The sequence below is a fragment of the Eriocheir sinensis genome, chromosome 9, assembly GCF_024679095.1.
Source record: "Eriocheir sinensis breed Jianghai 21 chromosome 9, ASM2467909v1, whole genome shotgun sequence".
Taxonomy (NCBI): Eukaryota; Metazoa; Arthropoda; class Malacostraca; order Decapoda; family Varunidae; genus Eriocheir; species Eriocheir sinensis.
This window is the reverse complement of record NC_066517.1, coordinates 9399232-9422249: the sequence shown is the minus strand read 5'-3', so window position 1 is coordinate 9422249 and position 23018 is coordinate 9399232. Positions and strand designations below refer to the sequence as shown.

At 42.2% G+C, this 23018-nt stretch overlaps 1 long non-coding RNA gene across 2 annotated transcripts in view; it reads right to left on the bottom strand.

The window, feature by feature from the left end:
* The window catches only part of LOC126995899 (uncharacterized), a 39161-nt gene extending 18183 nt beyond the window's left edge, over positions 1-20978 (bottom strand). The window contains exons 1-2 of one of the 2 annotated variants that reach the window (XR_007750817.1): positions 19917-20978; positions 10032-10176 (exon numbers count right to left, since the gene is read on the bottom strand). This is a non-coding gene — a long non-coding RNA (uncharacterized LOC126995899). Of the gene's footprint in view, positions 1-10031; positions 10177-14427; positions 14641-19916 lie in introns of those variants that run through there. The other variant, XR_007750818.1, reaches the window with a different exon arrangement.
* Positions 20979-23018: the final 2040 nt, after the last annotated feature.

Here is a 23018-nt window from a genome sequence, read left to right as displayed (position 1 = left end):
ACATAATCTGATCACAAATGCTTTGATATATATTATGAAATGGTTTGTGTGAGGGGTGATTTTTTCTCATTTTTCTTGCTCGGAGGGACCATTAACCCTTTTGTTGCTAAACGCTCACAGCGAGCACTCGCGTAACTTGCCGGTGGTGCTAAACGCTCACTGCGAGCTCCAGTCGCACTCAAATTTCCTGTGTATGAGAGTGTTCCAACACTATTTCTCACACCACAGCATTGCCAATTCAGTGGGTTTTCCACGTAATTTGGTGGAAAATCATATCAGCCTAGTGCGGAAAATCTATGGACGAGCAACTGGTGGATGTTGTTGTCCAATATAGCGGCATTTTTGCATAGCTTCACCTATCACATGACTGATATTTTGACCAAATAGCTGTAAATTTTGCAGTTGGCCATACTGCCCTGCCAGCACCCCATCATCAAGAGATCTACTCAGTAGTTGCCTTACGGCTGACCGTTGCGTACGTGTAAATGTACATCTTCACAGGCAACACCCCCTGAACGTGCCTGTACATTCGCAGGAGAGGCTTACATTACCAAATCTTATAGATCTTGGCCTCCTCTTTCCAATGGTGTTTTTGTTTTGTAGCTGTGATGAATAGTTTTTGAGATACAGCAGTTAAAAGAGATCCCCTTTTACTGCTGGGGTGCCCGAGCGCGCCTGAGGGGAGTCTCATTGCGAGCACTTAGCAAAGGAAAGGGTTAAGAAACATGATCCCCGCTGCTACCGGGTTAACTTTCTTCTGGGCTCTTTCTGTGTTTTCTGTCACCTTAAATAAAAACAAGGATGCACTTAGTACACTGAATAAACATGAATTCATAACACTAGTTATCTATGAATATATGTAAATACAGTCGTCCTTCAAATAGTATGGGGGTTAAAGACCCAGGACCCCCGTACTATTCGAATTAGTGCTCCCCATAAAAGACTCCCTGGGCTGCGTTTGAGAGAAGGAATCGGAACTCCCGGAACGTCCTGAGTGCTCTCAAACGCATGACGTGGCAGCACGAGTTGCCAACTCGGCACGTCCGCGCGTTTGAGAGAGCAACTCGGGGCACCAGGGACGTCTCAAACGTGTGATGCCGCAGCACGGGTTGCTAAACTCGGGACGTCCGCTGGCTCCCGGTTTTCAGAGGTGGAGCACCTCCATGCTGTGATGACATCATCAGCAAATATGGCGGCACAAACAAACACAATAAGTGCTTTCATTGCATTTCACCTCCCTGTGCTACCATAACCACTGCAGCTTCCTATTCATCCTCTGTTGCAATGAGCTCGTCGGCCAGAACAGGTAGTGATGCATGTTTAAACGTCGTCAGAAAGATCAGCGGATGCCATTTTGCTGCCAGAACAACTAGAGAGAGAGCAGCAGACGCCACTCTGCTGCCAGTGAGACGCCGTTGCCATGGGAACGACGAGACTTAACTGAGAGGCGCACAATAGCGTTTGATAGAGGGCTCCGGGTGGTCTGGGCGCCCGGGACGTCCCGGGTTCTCTCAAACGCGTGACGCTGCAGCACGGGTTGCCAACTCGGGACGTCCGCTGGCTCTCGGCTTAGAGAGGTGGAGTGCCTTTGTGCTGCGATGACGTCATCAGCAAACATGGCGGCCCAAATAAAGACATATAAGTGTTTCCATTGCATTTCACCTCACTGTACCACCATAACCACTGGAGCTTCCTTTTCATCGTCTGTTGTAAGGAGTTCATCAGCCAGGACAGCTAGTAATGCATGTTAAACATCGCCAAGGGTGGTCTCTCAAACGCACTGGCAAGAAGATCAGCATATGCCATTTTGCTGCGAGTGAGACCCCGTCACCATAGCAACGACGAGTCTTAGTAAAAGAACGGCCTTCATCTCCACTCTTGCAGCACTCTTGAAGCACTGGCAGTTACTGCGGCAAGAATTTCTTTTACATTATGATAGATACAGCGAACACTGCTCTCATTCACGTGGTATGCTCTCCCTACCGCAACGTAACTCATCCCGAAGCATAACTTCTCCGAAATCTGAATTCTTCTGCAAGATGAACACCTTTCTCGAACGCTTTGAGGTGCTTTCAGCAGGTGTTTTGGTAGAAGTGTTGCCACTCACGCCAAGGCCACTTGGTGCGACGAGCGGGAAATTTAAAAATCCTAAAAAAGTTCTTCCATGACAATCCATATAAAACCGAAACCGTACAATTGGAAACCGTACTATTTGAGGGACGACTGTATATTTTTTCTTGCAACCACCTGGGGGGGGGGAACACAAATTCCCCTAGGGAAGACTCCCCTTCTGGCTGCCGACCTGAGAGGTGTCTTGATAACTCCTCGAACCTTTTTCTTATCAATTTCTGCAACATTCGCGGTCTTCGTTCTAATTTTCAATCTGTGGAACACTATCTCTCCTCCTCTAAACCTCACCTTCTCTTCCTCACCGAAACACAGGTTTCTGAGGCTACTGACAGCAATCTCTACTCTGTTCCCTACTACTATCTCTATCCTCAATTTCAATCCAAAGCTACATGTTGCGTCTACGCACGCAACGACATCACTTGCTCTCGTGCACACGACCTTGACTCTTCTGAATTTTCCACCATCTAGCTATGACTTCATTGTCATTCTATTACTAAACACATCTGTGCTGTTTATCTTTCACCTAATTCTACTAACTATGTAAAATTCTTTGACTACCTGAACTCTAAAGTTCTTGACCCACTCTCGCTTTGCTGAAATCTCCATCTTGGGAGATTTCAATGTTCACCACCAGCTTTGGCTTTCATCCTCTTTCACTGACCAGCCTGGTGAACAAGCCTACAACTTTGCTCTCCTCAATGACCAAGAGCAGTTGGTTCAGCACCTTACACATATTCCCGACCGTCTTGGAGACCGGCCCAACATAATAGACCTCTTCCTTACCTCTAACCCTTCTGCTTACTCTGTCAAACTGTTCTCTCCGTTGGGCTCCTCCGATCACAACCTTATTTCTGTATTCTGTCCTATCGCTCCTGTACACCCTCTGCACCCACCGAAGAGGCGATGCTTCTGGCATTTTGCTTCAGCTCCGTGGGATGACCTGAGGATGTACTTTTCTGATTTCCCGTGGAATGATTACTGCTTCCAGGATAGAGACCCTTCTGTGTGTGCCTAGCGCATCACAGAGGTGACTGTCTCAGGAATGGAGGCATACATTCCACGTACTTTCTCTACTCCCCATGCTAAAAAGCCTTGGTTTAATCACGCTTGTTTTCGTGCTGTCAAAGATAGAGGCAGGTCACAAAAGGTACCGGAGCCTTCAAACTCCCGCTAACCATGACCTTTACATTTCCGCCCGGAATCATGCCAAATCTATTCTTCGACTTACCAAAAACTCTTTTATCCATAGCAAATGTCAACACCTTGCTTTCTCTAATTCTTCCAGAGACTTCTGGCACTTAGCCAAAAATATCTCCTCCAATTTCACTTCTTCCTCTTTCCCGCCTCTTCTTAACCCAGACGGCAGCACTGCCGTCTCATCTATCTCTAAGGCTGAACTCTTCACTCAAACTTTCTGTAACAACTCCACTCTGGACAATTCTGGGCATATTCCTCTTACTCATCCCCCCTCCAACTCCTTTATGCCTGTTAAGATTCTTCCTAATGATGTTTTCTATGCCCTCTCTGGCCTCAACTCTCAGAAGGCTTATGGACCTGATGGAGTGCCTCCTATTGTCCTTAAAAACTGTGCTTCCGTGCTGACACCCTGCCTGGTCAAACTCTTTCGCCTCTGCCTATCAACATCTACCTTTCCTTCCTGCTGGAAGTACGCCTTCATACAGCCTGTGCCTAAGAAGGGTGACTGTTCCAATCCCTCAAACTACCGCCCTATAGCTTTACTTTCCTGTCTATCTAAAGCTTTTGAATCAATCCTTAACCGGAAGATTCAAAAGCACCTTTCCTCTTCTAACCTTCTATCTGATTGCCAGTATGGGTTCCTCAAGGGGCATTCTACTGGTGATCTTCTTGCTCTCTTAACTGATTCTTGGTCATCCTCTCTTAGCCGTTTCGGTGAAACTTTCTCAGTTGCACTAGACATATCGAAAGCCTTCGATAGAGTCTGGCACAAGTCTTTGCTTTCTAAACTGCCCTCTTTCGGATTTTATCCTTCTCTCTGTTCCTTTATTTCCAATTTCCTTTCCGGCCGTTCTATCTCTGCTGTGGTAGACGGTCACTGTTCTTCTCATAAACCTATCAACAGTGGTGTTCCACAGGGCTCTGTCCTATCACCCACTCTCTTCCTGTTATTCATCAATGATCTTCTTTCCATAACAAACTGTCCTATCCACTCATACGCTGATGACTCCACTCTGCATTATTCAACTTCTTTCAACAGAAGACCCTCTCAACAGGAATTACATGACTCCAGGCTGGAGGCTGCAGAACGCTTAACCTTGGACCTTACTATCATTTCCGATTGGGGTAAAAGGAACCTTGTGTCCTTCAATGCCTCAAAAACCCAATTTCTCCACCTATCAACTCGCCACAATCTTCCAAACACCTATCCCCTATTCTTCAACAACACTCAGCTGTCACCATCCTCAACACTAAACATCCTCGGTCTATCCTTAACTCAAAATCTTAACTGGAAACTTCACATCACGTCTCTTACTAAATCAGCTTCCTTGAGGTTGGGTGTTCTGTATAGTCTCCGCCAGTTCTTCTCCCTCGCACAGTTGCTATCCATATACAGGGGCATTGTCCGCTCTCGTATGGAGTATGCATCTCATAAGTGGAGGGGCTCCACTCACACAGCTCTCTTGGACAGAGTGGAGTCTAAGGCTCTTCGTCTCATCAGCTCTCCTCCTCTTACTGATAGTCTTCTACCTCTTAATTTCTGCCGCCATGTTGCCTCCCTTTCTATCTTCTATCGATATTTCCACGCTGACTGCTCTTCTGAACTTGCTAACTGCATGCCTCCCCCCCTCCCGCAGCACCGCTGCACGTGACTTTCTACTCATGCTCATCCCTATACTGTCCAAATCCCTTATGCAAGAGTTAACCAGCATCTTCACTTTTTCATCCCTCACGCTGGTAAACTCCGGAACAATCTTCCTTCTTCTGTATTTCCTCCAGCCTACGACTTGAACTCTTTCAAGAGAAGGGTATCAGGACACCTCTCCTCCCAAAATTGACCTCTCTTTCAGTCACCTCTTTGGATTCTTTTTGTGAGCAGTGAGTAGCAGGCTTTTTTTTTTATTATTGTTTACTTTTTTGTGCCCTTGAGCTGTCTCCTTTGTTGAAGAAAAAAAAAAAAAAAAAAATATGTGGCAGTGCCAAGGGGAGGGGGGCTTGGGGGGGCTGGAGCTCCCCCAATAATGAGCCAAGCCCCCCCTCAGCCCCCCAGTATTGCTGCCAGAATTACAGAACTCACCTGATTTACTAATCTAGTGTTGCACCAGCTTTTTTTTTCTTTCTATAAGTGCATAGCATTACATGGGGGCATGTGCACCACTGATCTGAATAATAATATACTGTACATATCAGTGATGTGCACAGAGTATCTCTCTTTCTGGTCTGGGGTGTTGCAATACAAGAATTCAACAGGCAAACAGCCCTTTGAAGAATTAGGGAACTATGTTATAGGAGAAAGTCCTTCTATGCCATCATAGATAGAATGCTCAATGAGCTGACCAGGCGATTCTCATCTAATGCCTGCAATGTTCTGATAAGTGCTACTGCCTTGAACCCAAAACATACTTCATTTCTGGACAAAGAAGCGCTGTCCGGAATGGCAGCCAATTATGAAGTGGCAGAGGATGATCTTCCAGTGGAGGTCCACCAATAGGCGCACCTGACATTACCAAATGTGGGGTACAAACTTGGCGGAGGGACTGTTTTTTGGGCGCCATTAAAGGTAATGGCTAAAGAGTAGCTTAGCCGGATATTTTGTTTTTATTTATTAATGATCCACGAGACATCCTAGAGGTAAATCAAAGTATGTGCTTATCTTTGTATTCATTCATACACACACTGGTAATATTTCTGTGGAGCCTGATTCACTTATTAGAGTGAAATTCTATTGTGATAAACAGTCACAAATTTGTGTCACTAGTAAAAATGAAACTAGTAATTTAAGTTTTGCCACCATGAAATATACACAAATAGATAAATATGAAAGCTCACGAAGTCACAATAAGTGACATCACCTACTTTACGCAGTAAAAGTATGCTATTTTAGGTATCTGACACCCGCAATATAGCAGGCTGCTGCTGCCTCGGCCACAGATTATTGCCAGATTGTCATACTCAGCCAATTATATTTCCCGACTTCCTGCCCCAAAACTGTCTTTTGGGCTTCAAAAACGAAACTAATTTAAAGTTATCGTTAAAAGAGTAAGATTCTGATGTTTCTTGGCAATAGTTAGGCATCAAACACCGTTAAATACTATGCTCTGAGTACAACAATCTGGCAACGGTAGCTATACGTATTTTCATATTATTGTTCTGTTGTTTATTGAATGTTGTGTTAAAAAAAAGAATACCCATAATTTTAGCTAGTTTTGGGTTATAAGGATTCTTTACGAAATACAAGTATAACATTACCTTCTTTAACTTAGGAAACGTCCTGAATCCTGGATCAGCTATGGTATTGTCAGGTGCGCCTATTGAAAAGACTCATAGCTAGGAAGAGAGAAAAGGGCCAGGAAGTGTCCACACCACTGGAGCTCACAGCCATGCTGGAGCCATACAAGGACGCCTTCATGGATCTGCATAAACTTGTCTGCATTGCAGTGATCCTCCCTGTCACCTCAGCTGCCTGTGAGAGGAGCTTCTCATGTCTGAAGCTCTGCAAGACATACTTGAGGAACAGCAGTGGCAACAACTGCACTAGCAACCAACCTTGCTGTAATATCAATTAATTCTAGGAGGGCCAAACAGCTGAACATTGATGCTATTATAGACACATTTGCTGCCAATCACCAGAACAGGCGCATAGTTTTAAAGTAACATCATGATTTAAAGTTCTTGGGCTGTTTGCCATGCTCTAACTTCTACTATTCTTCCTCAGATTGTATTAACTTCATATAGAATCATTCTTTTCTGTCATGTTAACTACGTAATTACACATGTCTATATATTTTATTTCTTCACTCTGATGACATTTTGTGAGGCCCCTCCACATTTTACCCCAGCCCCCCCTCAGCCCCCCCAATGAAAATTTCATGGCACCGCCACTGCTTGCAACTAGTAGCTGCAAAGGCAATTTTGGTCATCCATAGTTTTAGCAGGTAGAATTGATTTTCTATTAGTAAGTTGCAAGATCAAAAGAGGTACCGTACAAAGCAAAAATGGAAAAAGTGGAATATGGTAAAAGGTGGTGAGAAGAGGGAGGCCCAGGAGTGGATGACAAAACGGTGTCTTAAGAAGTATGCAGCATAAACTTTACATTATTATGGTTTGTCATTTCTGTCTTTGTTGAAAATGTATATGATTCAACAAGAGGTAAATTTTATACAAAATTTCCGACAAATACGAAGGCTTTTGTGACTTGTCTCTCTATCTTTAATAGCACAAGAACAAGTGTGATTGAACCAAGGCTTTTTAGCATGAAGGGTAGAGAAAGAATGTGGAATGTGTGCTTCCATCCCAGAGACAATCACCTCAGTGATGCCCTGGTCACACATAGAGGGGTCTCTCTCCTGGAAGCAATAATCTTTCCACAAAAATTCAGAAGAGTACAACCTCGGGTTGTCCCACTGAGCTGAAGTGAAATGCCAGAAGCACCACCTCTTCGGTGGATCCTGAGGCTGTACAGGGTACAGGAGCGATAGGACAGGATACAGACTGTGATCAGAGGAGCCCAATCACACAGCTTGACAGAGTAAGCAGAAGGGTTAGAGGTTAGGAAGAGATCTAAAATGTTGGGTGTATCTCCAAGGCGGTTGGGAATACGTGTAGGGTGCTGAGCCAACTGCTCTAGATCATTGAGGAGAGCAAAGTTGTAGGCTTGTTTACCAAGCTGGTCAGTGAACAAGGATGAAAGCCAAAGCTGATGGTAAACATTGAAGTCTACTAGAATGGGGATTTCAGAGATGGGAGAGTGGGTTAAGATGTGCTCACTTTGGAATTCAAATAGTCAAGGCATTTTACTTAGTTGGTAGAGTTAGGTGAGAGATAAACAGCACAGACAAGAATTTTTAGTAACAGAATGACAATTACGTCTTAGCCAGATGATGGAAAACTATGAAGATTCAAGGTCATGGGAACAATAGCAAGTGATGTAGCTGTGTGTGTGGACTCATAATCCAGCTCTGGGTTGAAATTTAGGATAGAGATAGTAGGAGGGACAGAGAAGAGATTACTGTCAGTAGCCTCCAAGACCTGTGTTTCCAAGACCTGTGTTTCGGTGAGGAAGAGGTGAGGTTCAGAGCAGGAGAGGTGGTGCTCAACAGAATGTAAATTAGAGCAAAGACTGTGAATGGTGCAGAAGTTTATGAAGAGAAAGTTGGGAGAGTTATCAGGACACCTCTTATGGGCACCACCAAAAAAGTTAGTCCAATCTGGGTACATCTGTGGTCCCCCTCCAGATGGGGGCTATCCACAATTATTTTTTTTTTTTTTTTTTTTTTTTTTTTGAGGAAGTGGTGTGTGTATCATCATGTATGTAATATGGTGGGGAGAGTAATAGAACTCGTTATTAGAAAGCATGATGAACTACTCTCTGGTGTTAATGAGACAATAGGGAAACAAAGTGAGACCATGGGAGACTCTTTGATAAGCCTGCAGCACCCCTTCATCCCCCATATATACCACAACGAGAGTAACTTGGGCCCAATTCAGCATGTTTAAGGCCCGTACCAAGAGTCACGAAGGTTTAGCGACGAAGATCGAAGGGAAGGACGGTGCGTACCTATAGTCACTAGCATTTTTGGAACGAAGGTCTGTGGGAGAGACGAAGGGAAGGCAAGGTCTTCCCTGTGTCTTCACTCAGACCTTCGAGGAAAAATATGTTTATTTTCCAAATTTGGCGTGACAAATAGTTGCGGTTCAGTTAAAACAACCTGAGAAAATATTTTCCCTAATTGGAAAGTCGTATATTATAGTTGCAGCGAATATGTTTGTCTTGTTTACAACAACAGCACGCACCTTCAAAGCACAGAGGAACCAGCCAGGCAGGAACCTTCGTGGCTCACATTCTCCAACGATCTATGGTTTTTCAAATTCTTTCTCATTTCAGTTAAGACATCTGGCTCTGCAAGTGCAAACAAAGGGTATTTTAATAATTTACTGCATGCAAATAACGATTAATAATGGAAAAAAACATGAAATAATAAATAATAACTGTTGAATGCGATGCTAGGCTATTTCGAATATATTAGGCTACCCATGTTATTTATACATGCAACATCAAAATTCCTTATGTATAGACACTTGCAGAGTTGTGTCACTTTATATCCCTTAATGAGATGAAATATGAGTATCTGAAAGGCTATAGATCATTCGAGTATGATCAAACAATACTGTTTGATATACAAAGTTGTTTCTTCGTGTCCTTATATGGTATATCATCGATGCAAATCTTCTGTTTGCGGTTCATATACGATGGTTTGAGGAGTTTTTGGATACACAAACATTCAAATGATCTTCACGCAATCACAAACTCACAATGCGCAGGTGCCACATCTACGTTCACGAGTGGACAGACGGAATGAAACGGACAATATTATGGCTGTAATAGCACCATGGAGGTATTATACCTCCATGAATAGCACTGTGTGTTTGTATGTGTGTGCGTGCATTAGATTTGGTAGGTGAAAAGAAGGTTGCAGTGTGTGTATGTGCATTTACCTTCCCGAGCGACTTGTGGTAAGGATTGAAGGCACGGTCTGAGGCCGTGCCTACATTGTCGAAGGGAAGGTACGCGGCTCGACCTTCATGACTCTTGGTATGGGCCTAACTGCCTACTTCTTATAACCTTAGGAACCTTATTAGGGTTAAGGTTCCTAAAGTAAAAAATTAAATTAGCTATAATAATGAGAATTATGTTCAAGACTTACCTTCAAGATGGAAACTTGCAGCAAATTTTCAGATGCCACTCTTCTCCTCTGCTGTGACTGCATCTGAGTATGTCCCAGTCTTTGCATAATGCACAACTTGCTACAGGTGAAGCCAGTTATCTTTTCCTTCGCAAACCATTGTGACCTGGAGGATAAATAAGTTTATAATAAAAAATATTGCTGCTAAATTATTCTACTTTGTCCCTGCCTCTTACATTATGATTAAAGACATTTTACGTAAATATATAAAGAGGGTACATTAAAAAAAAAATCCCTAACCATGTTGTGGCTTTGCTCAGAGTGGCTATTTATCAAGCACCAGCCACTGAATAACAAATATTATTTATTTAGCACAGTGAAAGCTGTTCCAGCCAATGCTGAATTACGTCAATACCTTACAGGGTATTAAGTCCATCCCATTGGGGTTGGGGATATATATATATATATATATATATATATATATATATATATATATATATATATATATATATATATATATATATATATATATATATATATATATATATATATATATATATATATATATATACCTATATATATAAAACAGAGCAGCCAGCCTAGGACAAAACAAAATATCTCATTCCTCCCATTAATGTACTTTCCCCTTGATTCCTCCACCCATAAAGTATGACGGTGTTTTTCCTTACCTCTTCTACTTCTGACAACATTAGCAATCTCAGAATTCAACCATGGAGTGTTGCCTTTCAGTAACTTTTTCTCCAGCACTGGACATGTCATCATAATTATTTACTTTGTAGTGCCCCACTATATTATAAGACCACACAACTCAGACTCTCTCTCTTTTGTATTTCAATGCCATTTGTAAGTGTACAAATATTATAAAAATCCTCTGAAATTCTATCAATTATTCTAAGAAACAATTAATGGACTAAAATTTAAAATTTCTTTTACTTCAAAGATATATTTTTTTTCTTTAACCCCTTGCAAACATCAATACTTTTAGTAACCAGTTTGTGGTGAAGAAAAGTAGAAATTTCCTATCAAGAAAGGAAATAGAAGAAAAATTAATAAAAAGCTCCCTCGATTTTGGGCTACTCTTCAGATTGCTTGGCTTCTGTCTAATTTATTTAATTCATTTTTCATTTCATTTCTAGGGGACCTACAGAGGGCCACTCTCGGGTGGCATGATATGCGGGGGTTGTGCGGGGGATTCAAGGGGCCAGGACAGGATTAGGATAAGGGTTTGGATGATGAAAGGTATTGGGACATGGTAAAGGGCCAGGGTTAGGGAGATAATGACTGATGATCCTATTCCTAAATGTGTCAAGAGTGGGACTATTAACTACATGAGATGGGAGATGATTCCACTCTTGGATGCTGCAGGGAAAGAATGAATATTTGAATATACTATAGTCGGTTCCATAAGAACTGGCATTGATTTTCCTTCAGGGGTGGACTCGTGGACATGGCATCATTGCTTGAGTGACAGTTTCTGCACCGCTCATTGGCTGTTGTTTACTACATGGATCTAAGCTGCAGCAATTTTGTTTGCCATGAGAGAGGCATTATAGCCTACTATCTCTTGCTCTGTTACCTCTTAAAATCAACACTTGGTATATAAAAGTAGTTATTCTTATAATCACCTTTCCTTATGGCTATCTATTAGTTTATCACCCACAAATATTAGAAACATATTTCAGGAATAATGATAGGACGATGAAGGAAATGAGAAGGTTCTTGCCTTAGGCCAATGTTTACGTTATGACTCCGTAGCATCACTACACATCATGTTAGTACTAAGCCAGGCCTAAAAACATACCAAGAAATCTTACAATAAATGAGTTAATTAGACTGTAGCCTAGTACTTTGTAGTAGTAAAAAGAAGTAAAAAAGTCTAGCATCAACAGTCGCTTCAGTGGCTGGACATTGTTCGTTTACGTGCAGTTCTGACTTAGTTTTGTTATGAATGTCGTTTCAGATTAATTTATAAAAGTTCAAAAGTCACATACTTATTAATAAAGATATTATTGCATTAGTTTTTATCGGTGCAATCTGTTACCATACAGCTCACAAAGGGTTTTGGTAGGCATACAAAGTCAAATTTATGCACATCAGAACAAGTTAAGAATTGGCCAATGAGCGCGCAGTACCATCAACCATGCAATGATACCAAGTCCGCGAGTCCACCCCTGAAAGAAAATCTATGCCAGTTCTCGTGGAACCGACTATAGTGTTAGTCTGGTAAGTGTGGTATTTAAGGTTGTGGCTGCCACTAGTGGATCGTGTAGTTGTCGGGTGTAAATAAGTGTATGTTTATGTCTACTAAATGTTTGTGATTTTATATAGCATTTGTTGTCTGTGTATTTGTCGTCGTGTTGCTAATGGGTCTAATTATCTTGTTTAAGCAAAGTAACTGATGTGGTGTGTCTGTAATCACGTCTGGCCCATCTTGCAGCTTTGTTTTGTATGGCCTCTAATTTATTTATGTTATTGTTAGTGTGTGGGTCCCAGACAGTGTCACAATATTCTATGTGTGGCCGAATGAGTGTCTTATATGCAAGAATTTTGATGTTTGTGTTACACCTGCTAAAGTTCCTACGCAGGAACCCCAGGGCTCTGTGAGCTTTGGCCCTGATGCTGCTCACGTGTGTGTTCCACCGCATGTCTGCTGAGATGTGTACGCCCAAGTATTTGTGTGAGGAGACAGTGTTCAGGTTTGTGTCATGGAGTTTGTAAATGAAGGGAATAGGTTTGTTAGTACAAGTGAAACGGATGTGGTGGTATTTGTCTTGTCTAAACGTCATCTGCTACTTGGCTTCCCAGTCTCCAAGTGCAGCTAAATCGTCCTGTAGTCGAAGACAGTCATCCCTATCTGAAATGGGTCGATAAATTAAGCTGTCATCTGCAAAAAGTCTAGTAGTAGAGGTAAGTGATAGTGGGAGATCATTAATGTAGGAAAGGAAAAGAAGGGGGCCCAAGACGGTGCCTTGAGGTACCCCAGAAGTTACAAGAATAGATGAGGATTGACTACCATCATGAACAACTCGTTGCTTGCGGGTAGTCAAAAATGTGATAATCCAGTTAGAAAGTTAATTGTCCTCGTATGCCATAGAATTCTAATTTAGCTAACAGTCTTCAGTGGGGAACTTTGTCGAAGGCTTTGGCAAAGTCAAGTATTATGGCGTCAACTTGTCTAATTTTGTGGTTGTTAAGGGACTGCAAAATGTCGTGTGTGGTCACAAGTAAATGAGTCTCGCACGAACGTTTGGGCTGAAAGCCGTGCTGACTGCCAGTCAGTATGTTTTGCCTATCAAAGTGGTCCATTATGTCTATGAATTATTTGTTCTAAAATTTTGCAGGGAACTGAGGTTAGCAAAATGGGTCTATATAATTGGTGTCACATTTGCCAAAAGCCAGTCCTGAGGGAGTTCTCCGGTTTGTAATGTCTGTGAGAATATAACCTGCAGGATAGGTGCAAGGATGCAAGCATTAGCTTTTAGTATCCTGCAGGGTACATTAGGGCCTGGAGGAGTTACTGAGTAAGACCAGATTAAGGTGGTTTGGACATGTGAGGAGAAGAGGAGAAGAACACATCCTGAGACGTGCACTGAACCTTGAGGTAGAGGGCAGAAGACCTCCAGGAAGGCCAAGGAAGACGTGGAGAAAGGTGGTGGAGGAAGATATGAGGATGCTGAACATCACGGAAGAAATGGCTATGGACCGGCAACAGTGGAGGAGGCTCATATCCCGTCCAACCCCACCATAGGGAATAAATGGACGTTAAACGATGATGATGATGATATCCTGCAGGGTATATTGTCTGGTCCAGTTGCTTTGTCAGTGTCAACCTCAGATAATAGCTTCTCAATTCCTTGGGTGTTTAAATAGAGGGGAGGAATTGTTGGGTGTGGTGATATTGGTAATGTCTGGCAAGTTTGCATGTTCCTGTGTAAAAACAGATTGGAATTGTTTGTTAAGTGTCGGCTTTATCTTGTGGGTGTGTGGCCAAGGAACCGTTGTATAGTAGTGTTGTAATTCCAGTCGAGTCTTGTCTGCGTGCTTAGAAGAAGCTGTAGAATTTCTTGTGGTTTTGTGTGTTGTTTGTGAGAAAAGTGGATGAGTAAGTTCTACAGCCCTGAAGTTGTACTTTGATCCAAATAATTTCAGAGTCCACGTTTAGTTCTGTGGCTGGAGTAACTACTAGTTCCGGCTTTGTCGCACTGAGGACTCCACCGTGGTTATTGTCCATTCTGTCTTTTCTGTGTAGGGTCATATTATAGGGACTGTCCGTCGGGAAGACTTCACTGTCATTTATGTCAGGAGTGAGCCAAGTCTCTGTCCCTATAACAATGTCTTGGTCATAAGTCAGGAGGGTTTGATGAAAGGCAGCTCTTTTGTAAGTTGTTTCACTCACTGTTTCTGTTTTCTGCGTATGTTGTGACCCCAGCACATGGAACGGACATCAGAGAGCAACGTTGAGTCTATAAAACATAATACACAGGACTTGGAATACATAAATATGGCAAAATTTAAAAAGCTTTCTCCAAATCAATGAGCAATTTCTCACAGACTCACAGATGATTATTCTGGAAGAGGCTCACGCCTGTGACTCCTGATTAATAATTTGTCTGTGTGGTGGTGATACTGGCCTTATAGTCATACTTTTGTTCTTGTTCCCTCCACTCTATCTAAACGTGACTCAAAATGAATAACAGTTTCTGCTGACACTACCCACTCTGGCAGATCATTCCAATTGTTCACGACCCTGTTTGGGAAGGAGTATTTCCTCATATTGAGCCTGGTTCTCTTCTTGAAGATCTTCTTACTGTGTCCCCACGTTGTGTCCTCTTCCCTCAACTGGAAAACTCCCTCTGTGCAATCAGGATCGTAGTTGTTGTTAATAATCTTGTAAATCTCAATCATGTCGCCCCGGGATCTCCTATATGCCAAGAGTGGGTAGTTGTAATCTTCTTAATCTCTCTTCATAATGGAAGTTCTTTAACTCTGGGACCAGTTTTGTCGCTCTACGCTGCACATTCTTGATAGCATCTATGTCCTTCCTTAGGTGTGGGCACCAGACCTGGTTAGCATATTCTAAGTGAGGTCTTACTATTGCTGTGAAAAGTGCTCTAAATATTTTGGCATCAAGATACATGAATGTCCTTCTTATTAGACCCACTATTCTGTTCGCCTTGTTAATTTTCTCTGCAAGATGTTCTGAGAAGGTTAGTTTGCTATTGATTATGATGCCTATGTCCTTTTCAGCCTTGGTCTGCGTTATGTTATTAAACATGGTGTATTCGTGCTCTGCCACTATGGATCTTCCCACTCACACTGACTTACTCTTATCGGGATGGAAATCCAGCATCCTTTCTTCTGACCACTTCCTGAGTTCATCCAGGTCCTCTTGCAGCTTCACACAGTCCTCAGCGTTGGCAATTTTCCTATAAATCTTAGTGTCATCTGCGTAGACCCGTAGAGGTATACTTCACTGCCATGTTTGGTGACTTCTGGTGGGTCACTGATAAAAAGCACAAACAGAAGTGGACTGAGCACAGATCCTTGGGGTACTCCGCTGGTTTCTTCCCTCCAGTTCGATCCTTCTCCATTGATCATCACTCTCTGCTTCCTGTCTTTCAGAAAATCTTTAATCCAGTTTAGAACATCACCCTGGAAACCATAGCTCTTTAGTTTCTCTATTAGCCTATTATGGGGGACTCTGTCAAAGGCCTTCATGACGTCGCAGTAGATGACATCCGTTGCTTCCCCTTCATCGATGTTTGTAGTCCATTCGTCCAGGACTTGGATCAGTTGCAGTACTGTCGACCTTCCAGATATGAACCCAAACTGTTTTTTGCTAAACAGGTTGTGTCTTTTCATGTGTATTATTATTTCCTCTCTTAACAGTGATTCCATGATCTTACTTAGAACACTTGTTAGTCTTACTGGCCTATAGTTTCCTGGGTCACATTTGTTGCCTTTCTTAAATATAGGAGTTACATGTGCTATACGCCAGCTGTTCGGTACTTTCCCTTCCTGCAGTGAGCTCTGAAAGATTATCTTGAGTGGTTCTAATAGCTCCTCCGTCATTTCCTTGAGTATACGAGGGTGTATATTATCTGGTCCAGGGGACTTGTTTCTTTTCAGTTTCAATAGTGCTTTCTTGATCTTCTCGTGTGTAATTTGAATATGGCAGAGACTAGGCACCTCCCTATTTGCTAGATGTGGGAATTCTTCTGGTTCCCTTGTGAATACTGTGGAAAATTTCTCTGAGAGAATCATGGCCTTTTCTTTATCATTTGCCGTTTTCTCTTGTTTCGTATCATCCTTGTAGAGGTCTGGAATTCTTCATTTTGTTCTTGCTTTTGATGAGACGTATTGCCAGAAGAGCTTAGGGTTTTCCTTCACATGTTTGGCAATATTTTTCTCCTTGAGTTTCACTACATTTCTTGTTTCCCATCTGACATGGTTGCTTAGCCGTCTGTATTCCATATCCACTTCACCATATAACCTTCTTGAGTCCTCGTCCAGGTCATTTGTACCCGTACCAGTCCTGCTCTTCATCTGTTTCCTCTTCTCCCATAGTCTTTGTTTCTGCTTAATTTTACTCCACAATTTTCTGTTCATTAGTAGATTTTTGTTGGTCCTTTTCCTTAAACTGTTATGTTTTGCAAGCACCTTCTTTGGTACACATTCTTCCACAACTTCCGTCAGCTTCTCTGAGAATTTTTTCCATTTTTCTTCTGTGCTTAGGTCAGGTGGAAGGAGGCTATCCCAGTCTAGGTCAAGACACCCTTTCATTTTATGATAATCTGCTTTTTCATACATATACATAGACCTTCTACTTCTAGCCTCCAACTCCCGCAGGTCACACCTGACATATACACAGCCATGATCGCTCTTCCCCAGTGGACTCTTTATCACAACCTCTTCAATGATGGACTCATCATTCCTGAACAGTAGGTCTAACGTGGTACCGGCATGGTCCCCTCTCATTCGAGTGATATCTCTGATATGCTGTGTAAGATAACAGTCCCTAATCTTTTCAATAAACACTGTGGGAAAGGCAGATGGTCCTGTTTCAGAGGTATAGTTAGTCCACTTGATCTGAGGGAGGTTGAAATCACCTAAAACTAATTTGTACTTTAAAAAAAAAAAAAAAATTACAGCTAAGGAGACAGTTCAAGGGTGTAAAAAAGAAAAAAAAAGAAAAAAAAAAAGCCTGCAATTCACTGCTCCTGAATAGAGGTCAAAGGAGTGTCCAAAAAGAGAGGCCAATTTCGGGAGGAGAGGTGTCCTGATACCCTCCTCTTGAAAGAGTTCGAGTCGTAGGCAGGAGGAAATACAGATGAAGGAAGATTGTTCCAGTGTTTACCAGCGTGAGGGATGAAAGAGTGAAGATGCTGGTTGACTCTTGCATAAGGGGTTTGGACAGTATAGGGATGAGCATGAGTAGAAAGTCGTGTGCAGCAAGGCCGCGGGAGGGGGGGAGGCATGCAGTTAGCAAGTTCAGAAGAGCAGTCAGCATGAAAATATCGATAGAAGATAGAAAGAGGCAACATGGCGGCGAAATCTGAGAGGTAGAAGACTATCAGTATGAGGAGGAGAGCTGATGAGACGAAGAGCCTTTGACTCCACTCTGTTAAGGAGAGCTGTGTGAGTGGACCCCTCCCACACATGAAATGCATACTCCATACAAGGGCGGACAAGGCTCCTGTAAATGGATAGCAACTGTGCAGGGGAGAAGAACTGGCGGAGACGGTACAAAACGCCCAGCCTAGAGGAAGCTGATTTAGTAAGTATTTGGTGGTTTGTCATGTATTTCCTGCAAAAGTTGTAGAAGTTCGTTGCTAATTTCCTCACTGCTTTTTGGGCTCCTATAGACTGATGTTATCAGTAAACTGTCGTTCTCACATTTGACTTCAACACTTGCATGCTCGGAAAATTTTGAGTTTAGTTCCATGGCATTGCTTTTTAGATCTTTCTTAACATACAAGAGTAACCCCCACCCTTCTCTTACATCCAAGTTGTGTGTGATAATTTTGTATCCTTCTATTGTGTATTCCTCTACAGATTTCTCGTACCTGACGTTCTTTGGCTTCACTTCCTGTAACGCTATAATGTGAGGGGGGTTCTCCATAATATTTATCCTCTCCATTAATTCTAAATGTTTATCTAAACTAAATGTATCTACATTACTGAATAAAATAAATATATCTTTAGCTTTGGCTCTATTTACAATATCTACTACTCCTCCTACGGTGACATGACTTAATGAACTTGTACAGGTGGCCGGGATCTTGTTCTGACCCCCCCGCCGCTTCCATCTGTTTGACCTGTCACCTCTCTGGCCTGTGCCGTCGGCCCTTGATCTGACCTGGCTGGTCCCTCTTGGCTCCCTGTGTGTTGTTGTGGGTGTAGTAGTTGTTGTGAATCTACTTGGTCTGTCTTGGATACTCTCCGTCTCCATGGGGGTCCTACCACTCTGTGCCTTCCTTTCCCTGCATCTGTTAGGTTTTTTGCTTGCTTCCATAGGTTTGCCTCTTGGTCTCTCTCCTGCTTGGTTAGGTCATTTGCTATCCTGATGTTTTCATACATCTGCTTTCCCTGGAGATTCTTCACATTTCTGAATATTTCTGCCTTTGTTGTCCAGTCCTTCAATTTTACAAGCATGGGCCTGTTTTTGTTTTCCCTTGGCTTACCAATTCTTGTCACCTTGAAAATTTTGACCTTAGGCGATTGAATCCCACATACTTGCATTAGCTCACATGCCACTTTCAGATCATACTCCACTCTGTCACTTATCTCATATGCCTCAGACTGTTGTACTCCATATAGAACAATATTTCTCTATATAAAGATTCGTATTAGGTCCGTGCCAGTATCTCATAATCTACTTTATGAAACATCAGTATCTCTTCATATATCTTTTCTACAAACCTTCAACAGTCATGGAAACGCTTTGAAAATCCAATTCAAGGACTTTTTTTCTACTCTTGTAAAAAGGGGATAATGTTTACGAAAGCGCGTCGCCTCCTCTGCCGTAAAATAGCTCGCAGAGGGTTTAGGGTCGGGGAGCATATTTAAACTACTCCAACCGAACTTTACGACCTACTAACAGGGGGGGGCTGCGCCCTCCTCGATCCCCCCCCCCCCACATGTATATGTGACTTATTTCAGCGAGGAGGTATTTCTTGCCACACCGGCTGCAGCGTCGCCGCGGCCGTCGCCAGAGGAGGTGACGTGCTTTCGTAAACATTATCCCTTATTTTCAAGAGTAAAAGAAAAGTCCTTGAATTGGATTTTCAAAGCATTTCCATGACTGTTGAAGGTTTGTAGAAAAGATATATGAAGAGATACTGATGTTTCATAAGGTAGGTAATGAGATACTGGCACGGACCTAAAACGAATCTTAACCATATTTTCTTTCATATATCTCAGTTATGACTGGTTCAGAGATAGGCCCATTATTTGGTGGTTTGTTGTACTCTATGGTTGTTCCTGATGCGGCCTGATGTGTCTCCATGGCTACCATTTTAGCCTCCATAGCCCCAAGCCTCTCCACAATATCATTGGTCACTGTTTCACATTTGTCCACAACCTCATTTGTCTGGAGTGATTTTGCCTCCAGATGCCCTAGCCTGACCTCCATTTCTTCACTCTTCACTTTATTTTCACTGACATTAACCACAAGTTTACTAGTTGTGAGTTCCATTTGCTGTTGTACATTGGCCATTTTTAGCTGTTTATTTTCAATTTTCTTTTTCTTTTGCAGCATGCTACATCCATGGTGACAAAAGCTACAACTCCAATTTAGCGGTTTCCCCTTGTTTCTTACTAGACATGGTCATAAACCTCTTCCGGATATTCTTCGCTCTTTATGTGATACCAGTACTCACATACCTCACATCCAAGAGCCTTATCATCGTCCAATACTGCCTTCTTACATATGGATTTATTTTCATCCTCGGTCACTCCATCTTTGGGCAATGGCTTACGATGACCACCCGCCGCCGCCATTCTTGTCTCCCTCCGAAACTCCCGCCTTCGCCCTACGTATATATCTCAGATTTATATCCTCCTCGCTTCAATTTTCTTCACTTATTACTTCCCAACCTATTCACTGAACATTCACAAGTCGCAATATTTATAGTCTCGCGTGATCCAACGCTTGAACAGCACAAAAACGGGAAAACAACATAGGAACACAGACACGATCACCGCCAGTCACCACACTCACTCACTTCTGCAGGTTTGTTATGACCTCAACGCAAGGAATAAACATCAAAAAAGCATTTTTGGTCAATAAAGGGCAATATAATGACATCATAACAGGTAAAAATGGCAAAATTTTAGAAAAGCCCCCTCAATTTTGGGCTACTTTTTAGGGGAGAGCCGGTATGATTCGGCCACTTTTAAGAAAAATATTTTTAGAAAAAGAAGTTTAAGTAGTAGTGTAATTTTGTTGATCCCAAAATGTTCCTCCATCATTTGGCTCTTTAGGCTGCTAATATGACACTCGTAGCTATTTCCAGTTTTCAGATGTCGGTGATGAAAGACAAGTTTCTAAATCGTCCGAACCATCCCCACCCGTGGTGATGGTTCGGCCAGGGAGGTGGGATGGTACGGACGCTCATAATACTCACCATAATATTAATATAACTTAAGTTTGATTGGCTAATAAACAAGATTATATCTTCTACAAAACATTTGTATAAGGACAAAAGTATCCTCTCAATATTTAGAGGGGAAAAAAATAAAGGAGAACTACAAGAAATATCTCAAAAAATTTGGTATTATGGCTTCCTTCTCTTCTCACAAGCATAATATCTGAATATAAATCAACCAAATTAACCTTTTTATAACCGTTGCAACACCTATAATGTTTAAATTGATATAAGTTTAATAAAAATCATTAAAAAATCAACCGTCCGAATCATCACGACTATAAAAAGCAAATGTGTGGTCACACTCCTTTAATTACCAGCACGAGAGCTGCGTGATCGTGTTACACGGCAATACTTCGCCGGGCATCGCTGCGTCACCCAAATAATTTACATCTCGCTAATTAGCACGTTTTTGAAGCGAGAGCTTACGATACACCCTGAAAATATTACATACGAGATGCAAAAAAAAAAAAAAAAAAAAAACATAAAAGAGGACTTGCATCGAAAATAACAGCTCTGAGGGTGTGGTTGTCCTTTTGTGGGCCAAGGCAACAAAGTTTTGCACATTCACACAAAATCTCGCGGCACTGTCCCATACACTTTATAATAAGTGCTGTGGCCGGACTATCCTACTGTCCGAATCATCACCACTCTCCCCTACCTACTCAGGAATATTATCAGTATTTACATTCTAATTCCTTTTTCTGTTAACAAACCTCAACATGTTATTTTTGTACAATGGAGATTTTTTATTTTTTGTAATGCCTAGTCAGGGGTTTGTCTGCAAGACAGCCATTCCCCTTTGTTGTATTTTACAACAATAAATATTTCAATTCAATTCAAGATGTCAAAAGTTCTGAGGTTGGCATTCATTGATTCATGGGAGCATCCAGATAACGCAATCCTCTAAGGCCACAGTCTACTGTCTGTTTAAATTTCTTGATGATTTAAAGCATGCACTGCCTTATGAAAATGTTACTGTTTTATTAGAAAAGGATAATGACATAAGGCATACATCATATAAATGCTTAATTCAAGATATTAATGTGACGATTCTCATAATGTGTTTTTCTGAGTAATCCCTGTTTTCGTTTTCTCTCACGCAGTTCAATGAGCCTTCGTTTTCTGTAATAAAAAAAAGAGGTCAGCTGCACTAATTAATGTGTTTCATTATTTGAAGTCTCCGCCAATAAGCCCATTGTAGCGTGGAAAAGAGAAAATATTAAATTAGATAAATAAATAATTAAAGCTACATCCCTTTTTATGACAACCACTATGGTGGTGATGGTATGTGGTAGCGTGGTAGTCGTCGAGCGCTGGTCCCGGATGTTAAGGCCTCAGGACAAGTGAACACTCGTTCCGGAGTTTGTGACCAGAAGGGCGTTACTTATGTGGTTAATTATGGAAGGTGGGAGGATTTCCGTGGGAACCACTTTTTGAGACAGCATTAAGAAACTGGATGGTGATAATGTACTATGGGGGGGATGTGTGTATGGTTCAGTAATCTCAAATGAGCAGCAAAACAGGCTCCAAATGATAACACTCAGTAAGGTTATATATAAATATGTATTTGGTTTCCTTTTGCAAAGGTTAGCGGAGTACTAATAAAAATAAGACAAAAAAAAATGACTGACAGGCTGTAGGCCTCTAATCTAGCTAGCTACCGGCACAAGGGAGATTTGGGGAATACACAGAATGCTTAGCTCTAGTTGCTGGATGCGGAGGAGGAGGAGCTGCCGTGAGTGTCGGGCTCGGCAGGGGACGTTCACCATGGGAATGGGCGGTCCTGGTGATGGACAGACGGGCGCCGCTTGATGTGGAGATGGAGCGGCTCGGGTGGTGTGAAGAGGCGGGCGCCCTTTGATGTAGGGAGCAGCTTGGGGCAGTGGTATTTCGGCCCCCCAGGACAGTCGAGGGGCAGGTTACCCCGCCAGGATAGAGACCCCTCTGTGTGTGCTCAGCGCATCACAGAGGTGATTGTCTCTGGAATGGAGGCATACATTCCTCGTTCTTTCTCTACTCCTCACGCAAAAAAGCCTTGGTTTAATCACGCTTGTTCTCGTGCTGTCAATGATAGAGAGGTAGCTCACAAAAGGTACCAGAGCCTTCAAACTAATGCTAATTATGAACTTTACATTTCTGCCCGAAATCGTGCCAAATCTATTCTCCGACTAACCAAAAATTCTTTCATTAATAGAAAATGTCAAAACCTTGCTTTCTCTAACTCTTCCCGTGACTTCTGGCATCTAGCCAAACACATCTCCTCCAACTTCACTTCTTCATCTTTCCCTCCACTCCTCAGTCCTGACGGCAACACTGCCGTCTCATCTATATCTAA